General features: G+C 35.5%; 1 protein-coding gene across 1 annotated transcript in view; it reads right to left on the bottom strand.

The window, feature by feature from the left end:
- KLHL20 (kelch like family member 20) overlaps window positions 1-15,288 on the bottom strand; it is a 56,078-nt gene that overhangs the window by 39,674 nt on the left and 1,116 nt on the right. The gene's annotated exons all lie outside the window — the stretch shown is intronic.

Here is a 15,288-nt window from a genome sequence, read left to right as displayed (position 1 = left end):
CTAGCTCAAGACTTAGTACATGTTAACAATTTTAAATTTTAGCTGCCCTAGTAATAGAACTATCTACATTCCTTTCAGAGAAGGTGGTTATGCTTAACTATATTAGAAATTAAATCTGAGGGCAGCCTGGATGGCTCAGTGGTTTAGCGCCTGCCTTCAGCCCAGGGCATGATCCTGGAGACCTGGGATCGAGTCCCATGTTGGGTTCCCTGCATGGAGCCTGCTTCTCCCTCTGCCTGTGTCTCTGCCTCTCTGTGTCTCTCATGAATAAATAAAGTCTTCTAAAAAAAAAAAAAAGAAAATCTGAGTTGATATGCTTCAATTAATATTTAAATAAATTCTGAATAACAATAATCCGAAGGGTCTGGATTGAAGTTTATCTTAGAAATCTTTTCTTCACAGTTTATGAACATTAAAGTGGTAAAGAAGATAGCAGGTGAAATATTTTTTTACTTAGTAGTACTCTTAAGAGCCTCTGGACAAAGATTTTGTTAGACTACTTTGGGACTAGAGATATTAAATCTGACAATAAGCCTCATTCGTTTAAAAGTACTACATACGTTAGGGTGTGTGGGTGGCTCAGTCAGTTAGGTGTCCGACTCTTGATTTCAGGGTTGTGAGATCAAAGCATTGCATTGGACTGTGTGCTGGCATGGAACCTGCTTAAAATTCTCTCTCCCCCGCTCCCTCTCTCTCTCCTCCTAATAAAAGTACTATACACATCCAATTATTCCTACCAAATCAGTCAGAATCAATGAAGGTTTACACTATGATTACAAAAGAAATGTATGGGTCCATAAATAGAAATTCCTCACTTTACAAATAAATAATTTTCTAAAGGTTTAATTTTATGTTGACTGTTTGGAGGTTTGTATTTTTCTACAGTAAGAGTACTATAAATGAGGGCTAGGTTTAGTTGTAAAATCAATTCAGTATGTCACAAGCAGCACTAAAACAATGAAACAGAAGAAAAGAAAAAAATATTGGTATGCATTCCCTTTAGTTAAACATGTTTTAACTCTGTGTTGCATAAACATATAAATTTATATACATTTGTATAATTGGGTCCCTCTGTAGGCTGTATGTTATATCAAATACGTTTAAAAGCTACTGACACAGAGTTCTGACCTGAGTTTTGAAGTCCTAAGACACAAGAGCCAACAGGAACAAGAAGAAGAAAAAGAACATCTGTCCTTTGGGATTTATTTAGAATTTGCTGTTGTTGTTTTTGGTGGCTTTTGGGTGGGGTGATGACTGGAACTCAGGAAGCTACTCTTACACAAAGACTCTGGAAGTCTGTAAATTGGGCATTTTAAATATATTTAATGATGTGTTACCCTAACTATGTTAAAGGACACACTCTTGAGAGACTGTAATAATTATTTTCCTTTGAAAAGGGATCTGAAAAAAAGGGGGGATGGCAGCTCTGTAAATTTCTCAAATTTGATACATACCGCATCATAGGATCAGGGTATATATGTGTTGTTAGTAAATTTTACATGTTAATGTTCTCCAGACGTCTTTAAATGTGAAAACCACCCTTCCTTGCTTGGTATAATCTGTCACCTAGATTCAAGAATGGAGAGAGATTTGAAATAGGATGGATCATCAGATCATTTAGCATAATACTTTTCAGATGAAGAAACTGATTTGGTAAGGTGACTTGCTTAAAATCATGAAGCTTTCCTTTTAGTAGCAGAGGAGGTCTCCCTGACACTTTCAGATCAACCACAACTATCTCTTGGGGCACTGTAAATATTCAGTAACTGTGACTGATGTGAATGCTGGGTTGGGGAAAGAAGAGAGTTTTAGAATTATTTAACAATTCAAAATAAGATTTTCAGTTTTTTTCCTTATGGATATCCAAATTTCTATATAATTCTTTTTTAAAAGCCCAGGAAGTTGCAATAAATGCAGATTATTTTGGTCCAGTCATCATAAAGAACTTCATCAGTTAACTATCAGAAGAGTCAAATAACTTGGTAAGATGCCTACAAAATGAATGTCAAGCTTGAAAATAGCATAACAAAATTGAACCTAAGTCTTTTCCAGCTAGAAAATACTCAGATGGTCTAAGAAATTTTCAGAATTATCTTTAAACATTTCTAATAAAATACAGTCAAGGGTTTATTACCTTTTAAAAAGGTATTCCAGATAATATATGAGAAGCAAGTGTATACCTTATGTTCATATTTCACATGTAGAAATTCAGGTGTTTACTAGGTAAATACCACAAATTTAAATTGACAAATAACTGTAATGAAGATATTTGCATTTTCATAACCATCAGGCTCTATCTACTGACATGCAGAGAAAAGAGAATCTATGCCCAAGATGGTAATTATTCTTTTTAACAAATATTTACTAATTGCATATAATTTACAAAATATTTAGTTTGAACTGAGAAAAATTCAAAGGAATATATAAAGTCGATCAGGAAACCTAACTGTCTAGAAGGGGAGATATATGAATAACCAGAGAGAGAGGGGAGCCAGGGTACAAATTGTGGTCAGAAAGGCAAAAATCAATAAGGTATTTGTTGATCCTGGAACGATCCTACATCTAATTGGCATAAGCTATAAGGTTAGTTACTTCAAGTGTATGTATTTTTGTTGTGAAGCAGGAATATTAAATTGGGTTATTCTGGAACCTAGGTGAAATATCCTATACCCATGGTCCAGATCGTTATATTTCTGTTCCTGATTCTATACTCACTAAGCAGTCATCTGATGAATAATTCTTTTTTTTTTTCCTGATGAATAATTCTTCCAAAGATATCACCTTATTTAAAAGGAGGGTGTAGGTGGCTCCCACATTCTGATCACTGGGTTTTAGGTTAGCCTCATGTGAGTCTCACAGACTTAATCATCTATGACTATACTGAGATAGTCTAAATATCTGGCCTGCAAAGGACAGTATCAGTTTACTATCCATAATGCTATAGCACCAAGAACTACAGTATAATAAAACACCTATGTTGAAAGAGCCCCTTGAGAAGGAAAGAGGAAGAGAAAAGGACATTTTGGGGGAAAAGAAACTACATTTACATTACAAAGGCACAACCTGAAAACGAAGAACACAGCTGTTCCTTTCTCCAACAGCAACCTGTTTTTCCCAAGTACTTATAAATGCTTCTTTACCTTAGCCCACAGGTGATTCTGTATTCTAGAATAAAAAAATGTTCATAATTCCTGACATCTAGTAGAAACAGCACTGTTTATGCTTGACAATTTATAGACTGAAAAAAAGTGAGTGGTTAAAGAATAATTTTTACCACCTACATAAACAATCAAGGAAACTTTTAATCACACTGTTTAAAGATGCCTTGTACGTAGTAGATGCTGAAAGAATAAATTACATGGTTAACAGCAGTATAATCAAGCTTCTTTAAAAAAAAGAACCACCATTAAAGACAAGATAAATTCAAAAATTCCTATTTTAATATTCACATTGAATGTTGAAATGAAAACATTTTTGTTGTAACCACTATTATGTACATAAACATAGTACTGTTGAACTCAGATATAAACAATTTTTTATTGTGCCTATGTACAATATGGAAGCTCATTTCTACATATCTATCTTTTCATTAAAAGTATTGCACAGCAAAAAAAAAAAGTGCTGTTACTACCATATTAGCATAGATCCTGATTTTTAATAATGGCTAATTTCTAAACTCTTATCAATGGTCTAGTTTGCAATCTTGCAAAAAATCTTAAATGTGGTCATTTGGAGAATTCCTGAATTCTCAGAATTCCATCCTCTCAGCTCTCTATACACATTCTTAGGGGAACTCATCTAATCTCATGGTTCCAATCACCCTATGTGAGTGGCTAAAAGAGCCTTATCTCCTGCTTGGATAAGTTCTTCTGAATTTGAATCCATATGAATGTTTCTTATCACACAAACTAAATAGTCTCAGTGACATATCTTTTTTTTTTTTTTAGCTTTTATTTATTCATTCATGAGAGACACAGTTTTGCCAATTTATATTCTCTTCTCTAAACAACCTGAGTGATCCTGCAGAAAAGTCAGATTGTGGGGGACCTGGGTGGCTCTGCTAGCAGACTCTTGGTTTCGCTCAGGTCATGATCTTAGGGTCATGGGACCTGGCCCTGCACTGGGCTCCATGCCCAGTGCCCAGTCTGCTTGAGATTCTTCTCCCCTTCCTCTCCCTCCCCTCTGCTCTTCCCCTCTTCTTGTGTGTGCGCCCTCTCTCACAAATAAATACATCTTTTTTAAAAAGCCAGATTATACCACTTCTCTGGTCAAAATGCTTTCAACATTCATAGTAAAAAACAAAGCATGTAAGGCTTACCAACATCTACAGGACTCTTCCCCTTGCTAACGCTCTGAATTTATCTCCTACTGCTTTCCTCTTGCCCATTATTCTCTGGACACACAGATTTTTTTGCTATTTTCTGGGATATGCCAGACTTCTCAGAGCCTTATTCCTTCCTCCTGAAGGGTTCTTCCCCCAAATATTCATGGAGCTCATGCATTCATTTCTTTCAGATCTCTGCTCAAATGTCAACTTATCAGACCACTGTAAGGGCTAAGGACAGGCCACCTTAAGATGGGCCACTTTGGCATGAATATTATTTTGAGTTAAAAGCAATCCAAACCCAGCAGACTCAGAAAAAGCTCTTAAATCCCCCTCAACTGCCTGCTTTATCAGAAGAGAGCTATTAACAGAGATTTCTCTTTACCTAAGAAACTTATCTACAAATTAGGGTACCCTTGTCTTCCAAACATCTTTCCCTTCTGCTAACGGTCTTTCTCCCCCTTGTACCCTCAGACCCTACCCCTCTCCTTAGCTCATATAAGTATCACATTGCCTGACTATCTTTGGAATTTCCATGTGTGTGTGGATCCTTACAGCAGGCTATTAAATTTTACTTCCTCCTGTTAATCTGCTTCATGGTTAATTTGAGTCTAAGTCCAGCTAGAAGCATCTTGAAGGGCAGAGGAAATCCTTCCTCCCCAACACAATGTTATATGAAATAGCATCTCTTAATTCCTACCATTCTATACCTTTTATTTTTCTTCATAAAATATATTACCTACTGATATATTAGCTTTCTCCCCCAAATAGAATATAAGACCCATGAGAATAAGCCCCCCCTCTTTTTCTTTGCTCACTGCTATACCCCAATACCTGGATTTAGTGTTCATTAAGTGGTCGTTAAATGAATTCAGCTTTTCTACCTGCCAAAATAAACTATACCATCTGAAGTCTTATTGAATTCTCTTGAAACCAGTTTTGTAACCAGGCAAACTTATAGCTAGGTTCAAATCTTACTTCTATCATTTATTAGGTATAATCTTGGGCAAATTACTTAACTTCTCTCATCCTCAATTCCATTATTTGTAATGTAGGGATAATCACATAAACCTTACAAGGACAGTTTTGGAATCTGTCTGAATGTAGGTCCTCTGACTTCAAAGTCAGTGCTTTATTATCCCAAACAGTCTTGGGCAACTGGATTGAGTATTTGAAATAGAAATGACTCTGGCAATCTGATTTATGTGGTTGTTATTCTTAGATGGGAGGAAAAAAAGTAAGCATACTGCCACATGGCTGGACCATATTGCCTTTTTAGGAGAATGAGAAGAAATGAAAACAAGGATTACTGGTAGACTGAGACTTTAAGGAGTAACTAATTTTAAATGTCCTGAGAAGTAATATATAATTCTACTTTTTAAGATTTTATTTATTTATTCATGAGATATACAGAGAAAGAGGCAGAGACACAGGCAGAGGGAGAAGCAGGCTCTCTACAGGGAGCCCAATGTGGGACTCAATCCCAGGACCCCGGGATCACGTCCTGAGCCAAAGGCAGACACTCAACCGCTGAACCACTCAGGTGTCCCCAATTCTAGCAATTTAATTCTAGAAGCCATATTTAATTCTATACACTAAGTTATTTCTCCTATGGTTTTATTGTTTGTAAATGTGTACTTTTAAAAATCTAAGTGCACAGCCTCCATTATTCTCATTACATCCACAGCATTCTAATGGCAGAGAAGTAGGGGGTTTTTACATTTTTCTGGGCACCTTCAGAAAGGAAGTTATAATAAGGGTCCTAGAAATAGACTGTGTTCACACCTTGTCACATCTATATTCACAATTTCTTTGTTTGCAGTCTGATGAAATAAATACTCTAAAGATTGGGAGGGGGGGTTGGATGGTAAATTGAGGCGTGAATTGGTCCCCAGGACAGAACCCTAGGAAAGGTTTTAATTAAATCTTGAGGCAGCAAGCTTTATTGTCCAAGTAAAAATTCATCTGGAAAAACTAGATCTCAAATTATTTGCTTTTATAATTATGGCTTTCTATTTCAATACTGAACTAACGACATCACAAATACAAAAAGAAACTGAAGCCAAATAACATTTTTATTAACTTAATTTGCAAGATTAATCTACATGTATTTTAAGGTTGAAGGAGGCAAGTAAAAGGATTACTCTGAACTCTATCTACAGTTAACAAACTAGGGAGACCAAATAGAGCTTTTGCCCTTTCCTACAAAATGACTCTGTCAATTCTTGGAAAGAATCAGTCTTTCTAAAGTGAAAGGGTATAAGATCTGCTCATAATAAATTTAGCAAATAAATTTTTTATTCTTTTAGCACTGATGAAAAGCATAACTTCAAGATAAATTCTAATATCATATTTTACCATCAACTCTTTCAAACTTTAACAGAACCTTGATTTTGTTCTTTTACCAGCCATGTGCTTCAAGAAAGATGACCATGCCTCCCAGTTTTTAAGGATGAATCCTGAATTGTCTCAAATCAACTAACTGATGGTATGTTCTTACCTAAACTGGTCATCAAACTATAGGAACAGACTTAGATTCCATGATTTAGGGAGTTTCTTCTGTAGGGCATTAACAAAGAAAAACAGAGCATTCTACAAGATGGTAGTGGGATGGAAGGTCAATTTGGGGTTAGGATAAAGCTGATATTCCAAAAGCTACATTGGAGAGACAGACAGAACTTGGGTCCAAGATGCTATTATCAAGCCACTGTATCAACCAGCCTTGGAGCTGACCTCTACCTCTGGCCTTCCTGTTATATAAATAAAAAGTTTTCAGGTTGATTAAATCAGTTTGAGTCAGGACTTTCAGTCCAAAACACTCTGATACCAAAAAACATGGTAGTTAAAATGAGAAATAGGAAAATCAGCGACATATTCTAAATTTACTAACCACCCTGAATACAGAAATTTACCCTTGCTTTGAACAGTCAAATACTCTTCTATCTAAAAGGTCTTCTTCCATTATTATCAGATTTTCTAAACATAGTACTGATAGATTTAAAATTATGGCTTGAATTTGTGGCCTTTCTTTCAAAAGAAGTGACAATGTGAGAAGAAGATACTGTTCCTATTAGGCTGTTATATTAACTTTCCAATATTGTGTTTCTCTGACACCAGATGTACAGGGGTGTTTGATAAAAATGCAGGCTCTTGAGGTACTAGAGAATCAGAATCTCTGGTGGCATGCCTCTAGAATCTGCATTTAACAAGCAGGTAATTTTAACACACATTAAAGTCTGACTAATACTTGGCTAATAAAATTTTAGTAATAAAATAAAATCTCTTTTTCAGTGGAAATCAGTTTTTTTTTTTTTTTTTTTTTTTTTTTTTGGAAATCAGTTTTTACAAAAGAATATATTGACCTACATTGAAGGGAAATAACAGAGTGGAGAAAGCAATAATTTAAAATGCAGCTATAAAGGAAACAGGAAAAAGTAAAAGCATTATTGCCAAACACATAAAATAAAATAAAATAAAATAAAATAAAATAAAATAAAATAAAATAAAATAAGAAGGACTCTTATTTTTACCAAAATGTCAATTAATCTAAAAACCCTGTAAGGCAGGCATCAGATATTATGGAATCCGTTTAAGAAACTATAATTACTATATTTGAATCGCTACATATGGTGAGAAGAAAAAAATTGCTATCAATTATTGTTCTTTTACATTCTGGGGAAAAGAAAAACATTTATTTCAGAGACAGATGGTGCTTTGAGAAAACAAGGATTTAGACCTTTTAATTATAAAAGGCAAGTTGAGGGATCCCTGGAATGATAAAGACCATCATAAGGGTTTTGCCTACCAGTTTCGGTTTGTTTCATTTTGAGATTGAAATTGAATTTGAGTAGCATAAAAATCAATTTGAGTATCAAAAAAAGAGTACAAGGAGAATTGTACTCTTAGTTCACCACAGTCCCTATCATTCTTTGTCTTATGTGAAGCTGTGCCCCCACGTTTATATGAACTACCTAAAGATAGAAGATTTTGTTTTTTAACCTCTGTAGAGACACCAGGATTCTGACAAAGAGACTAAACTGCTCAGTATAATAAAGTAACAGTACTTTAGAAGTAAGAAAGAGAATTACAACAGAAGAGAAAGGAAAGGGGGACTGATAAAAATGGTGGCAGGTTGTGATCTAAGGAGAGACAGCCAGTAAGAAAATGATGAGTGGCCAAAAAACTCCATTATCCCTAAACTTTCAGTAAAAAGCTGAGGTATTCAATGGCAGTGGTCAGTGAAGGTAAAGAGACAGTGGGTATGGAGTATTTCTAGAATAAAGCTTGCCTGTGAAAAGAAGAGACACACAGTACTATGTCAGTTTAAAGTTAAGGAAGACTGGAAAGTGATATACACTGATATGAAGAACAAGAAGGAGGAAGAAATTTAAAAATATAAAAGAGAGAGAATAAATGATGGAATAAGATCCTTGAAGAGTGGGAGTGTATGGAACCAAAATAAAGAGGAATGACTCTTAGACAAAAGGTAAAAGGGCTTACATAAGAGATCAGAGGAAGGGAGAGGTGGGGAAGATAAGGGGAAACAGATACATTTATTCTGTGGTAAGGAGGTATCAGAAGCTTGGAAAAGTTCATACCCGATGGCCCCTATTTTTTCTGATAAGTTGCTGTCAGTGGGAATAGTGACAGGATCATGAGAGAATGGGTGAAGATGTGACACAGCTGCTGTGGAGAATGAGTAAGCATTACCTAGAGACGTACAGAATTACTGCAGGAGAACAATGTCCGCTCAAATAATATTACAGACCTGATTAGAGTAGCACAAATATCCCATGGCTGGTTTCATCCAGCAGTAATCAACAGTCCGAATCAGGGAATATAAATGCTTGCACTAATCAAGAGCTGGGAAATGCCACGGACAACCTCAAGAGCTGTGATGGCTAGAAAATGGTTGAAGTGGTTGCAGAAGTGAATTATGCAAAAACAGAAGGGGCAAAGGCATGTTGATTATGACTACATCAAAGAACTGATGGAATGGGCACTCCAGAGGTTATGATCAGGAAAAAAGTTATGAGGACTTATGATTTCAGAAAGAGTTTTTCTCAGTAAGAGTAAGAATGAACTGCTGAAGTAAATAAAGGTCAAAGTCACAAGTATTTAGGTAGGTGAGGAAATGTATGCTAGGTAAGGGGATGAGTAATTTCCATGAATATCGATATCTCTTAAAACAATAGTAAGAATAACCAAATCATGTGCAGGTAGGAAGCATAAACCAAAGAACAAATTAGATATCTTAAATATACTTCATGTTTACCAAAGGAATGGTACAAATTCTGGTACCTCCCTAAGTAAATAACATTCCTACCCACCCAAAATTTGTAAGTCACCTTCAAATTTCAGGGCTATCAGGTCACACATTCCTCAGACCTTCTATTCCAAAAGTAGTATTATTAACTGAGGAAAGAGCCATCCTCTGTAAGTAGCTAACATAATTTGAAATCCAACACAATAAAAAGTTTAAAAAAACATAGTCTCTGCTTCTAAAGCACTCATAATCAAGTTTTATCTTCTAGTCCAAAGACTTGCAGAATCTTTTCTTAGCCTGGAATTTTGCTTCCTACCTAAATGAACATCTCTCCTTTTATACTTCAAAAGTTTTGTTTTAATTTGGAAATTAATAGCATTCTCTTAAAAAAAAAGATTCAGGGATCCCTGGTGGCGCAGCGGTTTGGCGCCTGCCTTTGGCCCAGGGCACGATCCTGGAGACCTGGGATCGAATCCCATGTCAGGCTCCCGGTGCATGGAGCCTGCTTCTCCCTCTGCCTGTGTCTCTGCCTCTCTCTCTCTCTCTCTCTGTGACTATCATAAATAAGTAAAAATTAAAAAAAAAAAAGATTCAGCTTAATCTTTTTCATCATTTAAAGTCCTAAACACTTGAATAAGAGAGCAAGCTACAGTTATGAGTATATGAATCCTTAAAACAGAAGTACCATCCCCAAAGTGCCAACTCTGTTTACTAGAAGGGCACCACTAGCACTACATTGCATACCTGATTCCATACCAGAAAGCAGGCTGCTAACTCCTTAATATGAAAATAGGTCATAAATGCTTTAACCATAAAATATCTCATCACTGCTTATTGCATAAAATGATTGCCAGTATTGGATGCCTTGGTCCAGCAATCAAGGCAAGATGAAGATGGAAGAGCATGCAAGCAAGCTAGTCTCCCTTTACGTCAGGAAAGCAAAAGCCTTCCTAGGATACCTCTTAGCAGCTTCTGGTGACATTTTATTGGCAGCATTGTTATACAGCATCCCAAAATGCAAAGAAGATGACGATACCAAGCATAGTATTTCATTTTCTTGTTTCTATGTAATAAAGAAAGGAAGAAGAAGTGTTCAGCAAGCCAGCCTCAAGTGCATACCACACCAAAGAAGAGTCAATCAAGTAGGTGTATCTTATGCTACTATTTTTAAACATACACTTTAGATTGACTAAATAGGAAATTCTAAAGATAGGAGATCTGAATGGGATTTTTAAAAAGATTTTATTTATTTATTCATGAGAGACAGAGAGAGACAGAGACAGAGACAGAGACATAGGCAGAGGGAGAAGTAGGCTCCCTACAAGGAGCCTGATGCAGGACTCGATCCTGGATCCTGGGATCATGCCCTAAGCCAGAGGCAGATGCTCAACCGCTGAGCCACTCAGGCATTCCTGAATGGGATTTTTTTTTTTTTTTTTTTTTTTTTTTGTCATTTGAGGTTGAACTCAAGGAGAAGCTCATCTGATCTTCACCATGAGTGAAAATTATCAATAAAAAATCAAGATACAATGAAATAAAACAAAACCCAAACAACGTTAAGCTTCTTATGTATTTTAGAATCTTTACTGGCTTTTTTTCTTAGGCCTCACCTTAAACACCACTGGCACTCCTTGAAGTTCTGTCCTTGGCATTCTCCTTTTCTGTTCTACTCTCATTCATGCCTACAACTTCAAGAATCTTCTGTGTACTGGTAACACAAATTTTTTTCTTTTTTTTAAAATCTCTAGTCCAAACTCCTCTCTTCTGCCCCAAACCCATATTCCATATTCCAATTACATGCTGGCTATCTCTATTTGGCTCTTTCCTAGACAACAATCTTAAAGTGTATAAAAGAGAAATTATTGTTGGCTTACTGAAACCTGTTTGTTCCTCTTCCTATATATTTTTTTTTATCTCATCAGGGCAGCACCTGGTTTCCCAAGCTGAAATCTCTCTCTCTTTTTTTAAAGATTTATTTGAGAGAGGAAGAGAGAGAGAAGAGCAGAGGGGAAGGGCAGAGGAAGAAGGAGAAGCAGACTCCCCACTTAGCAGGGAGCCTGAGGCGGGACTCCATCCCAGGATTCTGAGATCATGGCCTGAGCTGAAGGTAGATGCCTAACTGAGTACCCAGGTGCCCCCTAAGCTGAAATCTTTAGAGTCATTTATAGCGTTATCTTTCCCTTACTTATTCACCAAATCCTTCTGATTAAACTCCATTCCATCCTCTTCTCTCAATCCCCACTACCATAGATCTACTTCCAGTCCTTGTCAGGTTTTATCTAAACTACTTTCGGGATCCCTGGGTAGCGCAGCGGTTTGGTGCCTGCCTTTGGCCCAGGGTGTGATCCTGGAGACCCGGGATCGAATCCCACGTCGGGCTCCCAGTGCATGGAGCCTGCTTCTCCCTCTGCCTATGTCTCTGCCTCTCTCTCTCTCTCTCTGTGTCACTATCATAAAAAAATAAATAAACTACTTTCAATAGCTTTCTTTGCCATCATTTCTTCCCTCTTTCTAGTCCATGCCCTATCTTTCCAAATATCAGCACCAAGAACAAATCTGATTTATATAATAATGTATACTGACTCTTAAATACCTACAGGATAAAGCCAAACCCTTTCCCATGTTTGCAGCCTAATTTTCTATAATTTTTTGTTTCCACTTTTTTGCCCCCACATACTTTACACTCCATATATACTTACCACTCCATTCATATCATATACTTGTAGGTATTCATGTCTTTGGGGGTGAGGGTGGGGCGCATAGCTGTTCCTTTTGTCTACGGTGTCTTTAACTTCCTTCTTTAAATTACTATCTTTTTTTTTCTCCTCCCCCTCCCCCCCTTTTTTTTAAATTACTATCTTTTAAAGTACATTCTTTAAAGCAAATCCTTATCCTTTCTAGAAGATCCAGCTCAAATATCGCCATCTTTGTGAAGCTCTCATCTCTACAGAGCAGACGCTCCCTTCTCTATTTTGTGTCTCTATTAAAATTCTATTCATGTTGTATTATGGTGTCTATTTACATGTCTTTCCATCCCTTCATCTGTATGTATGCAGCATACAGGCATTTAACAAGTACTACATAGATGTTTGATGAATGAATAAACTAATTCCTAATAAAATCCGGCTCAGTTTCCTGTTTATATATTTAAGGAAAGAGGAAATAATTACATTCCAAAACGTTTTAGTACCTCTAAATGAAATAAATGGTTAAAAATAGTATCTTGGGAAATAGGCACATTTTTGGTGGGACTACATATTGGTATAATCTCTAAGGAAGGAAATTTGTCACTATCTACCAAAATTTAAAAACACACATACTCTTTGGGCAGTTCTACATCTAATAATTTATTCTATACATACACATTTGGCCAAAAACCACTGACAAGGATAGTCACTGCAGAACTGATTGTAACAACAAAATAACTTAAATTGTCTCTAAAAAGGACTGGTTAACTATTGCACCTACAGACAATGAAATGGTATATAACTATTAAAAAGAATATTGTGGGCATATATGTATTTGTCACAATCTATAAAATAATGTGGGAAGTGAAAAAATAAAGAATGTGCATGATATGCTGACATTATTGTTTTCAAAAAAGGAGAGATATTTTATATAAATTGCATATGCATCATAATGTCTATGAAAATGAGTAAGAGACTGTTTATAGTGGTAGCCCATAAAGAAGAGAAATGAGAGCTGGAGTTGGCATTGGGAGCCCAATTTTCACTGAATATTTTACTGTATCTTTTACATTTTTCACTCAATATCTCACTGTATCTTTTAAATTTTGTATCTGTACATATTATGATTAGTTAAAGGAATACAATGAATTTTTACTAATGAGATGTCAACCAATTTCACAAAACTTTATAATTATTAGAATACTTTTAACCATAGTTTTCAAACTTTCTCTGGTTCATATTTTTTTGGCATGGGGGAACACAGGGGAGAAGACTGCATATACTGTGTAGTCATACTATTCAGTAATCATTAGGTGCCAGGGCTACAAACATATAGAAGACATGAGACTCAAAGAGCTCACATCCTAGTAGGGAGAATGAACACGTATTCAAAAAATCTTAATATAAAGTTATTTCTCATTCAAACCTTCTGCATTAGCAGCTAAATGTAAAACCAACATTACTTCACAGTGATTGCCTCTGTGGCTGGAACAGCAAAAATGACGGCCCAACAAGGAAACGTGACTTAATGTAAGCAAAGGTAAAATTAAATCAGAGAGCAATGGGTAGGCTGGGCTCTGGCCAAGTGATGCTGATGAAGAAAGAGCTGTAGTTTAACAGTTAATGTCACCAGAACTTTCCAACTTGATTTTGAATAACTGGAAGTATTACATAATAAAACAAGAAAAAAAGAGAATAGGTATGAATGATTAAGCGAATATTTTATACAGAAATTATTGATAAACCAAAAACATTCCCACGCTGTGCCTTCCGTTTTTAAAAAATAATAGGCTCTTATTTTAGCAATTATATAAGATATGACATTTACGGCAGCTGAGGAAGAGAAGCAATTAGTGGTTTTTGCAACCATGATAAAGGATGAAGTGGTAAAACATTTAATATATGTGTTGTTCATTTCTTCATGTACTTTGCAGCCAAATATTATTTCTACATGGAGTTAGATACAAATAAGATAATGACATTTGTTACATACATCACATCTTTTCATCTGGAGATCTCAGAGCATTTGCAAGTATTCATTAGTTCCCAATATCCTGCTCAGATACATTAGAAAAATAAATTGAGGCACAGAGTAGGCTAATAGCTCAAGGTCAATCAAAAAATCAGTAACAGGTTTGGAAAAAAGATAGATATTCCAATTCTTGCTCCTGGTTCTAAGTCATAAGTCATACACCCATCATGAAATGTTTCTTCTCTTCAAAGGGTTTAACAGAACTGTTTCTCTTTGATGTTAAATAACAAATGATTACATACAGTTCAATATATGTAAAATGAGTTTAAAGAACAAAGAAATAGAATTAGGCTGATTTTGATAAGGACTCTAGATCTACGTTAGAAACGATTAAGAAAAAAAAGTACTAAATTCTAAAACTGGGAGGGTTTATGCTTGTCTATATTTTTCTTACATTCTGTTCTATTTTTCTACGGGCTAAGTTACTACGTCCAATACCTTTTTTAGTCCTTCAATAATCTTTCCTGCAATGCAGCTATTTTACAACACAGAACAAATGTATTATTGATCATCAATCAAATAACCAAAACCACAATTAGATATATAGTACAGTGTGTTATAAATAATTCTTCTTCTTCTATGGCAACTGAACCTTTTACATTCTTTATGGAATCAAAGACTAATGAACCCATATAGAACCAAAGACTAATGAACCCATATAGAATCAAAAACTAATGAACCCATATAGTATCATACATATTATACTTAATGATTATTTATCACAATTTACCATGCAAAAAGTTAAGTTTAAATGTTCATAACTACATAAAATTCAGAACGCCCTTTAGAAATTTAGTACTATATTAGACCCTTATTTAAAAAAAGGACTAATTCCTGATAATAATTTTGATTTCCTTTAGAATGAGAATCATAGCTCCAAACAGAATTTGGTAAACTTTGAAACCCTTTTAAAAAAAAATTAAATGAAGTCCTGAATTATTTACGTGCTGAATTTCAATCGGTGAAACCGAAGGTTTTC

Source organism: Vulpes lagopus, chromosome 1 (assembly GCF_018345385.1).
Source record: "Vulpes lagopus strain Blue_001 chromosome 1, ASM1834538v1, whole genome shotgun sequence".
Lineage (NCBI taxonomy): Eukaryota > Metazoa > Chordata > Mammalia > Carnivora > Canidae > Vulpes > Vulpes lagopus.
The sequence above is the reverse complement of the archived record's forward strand: the minus strand, read 5'-3'. Positions and strand labels throughout refer to the sequence as shown.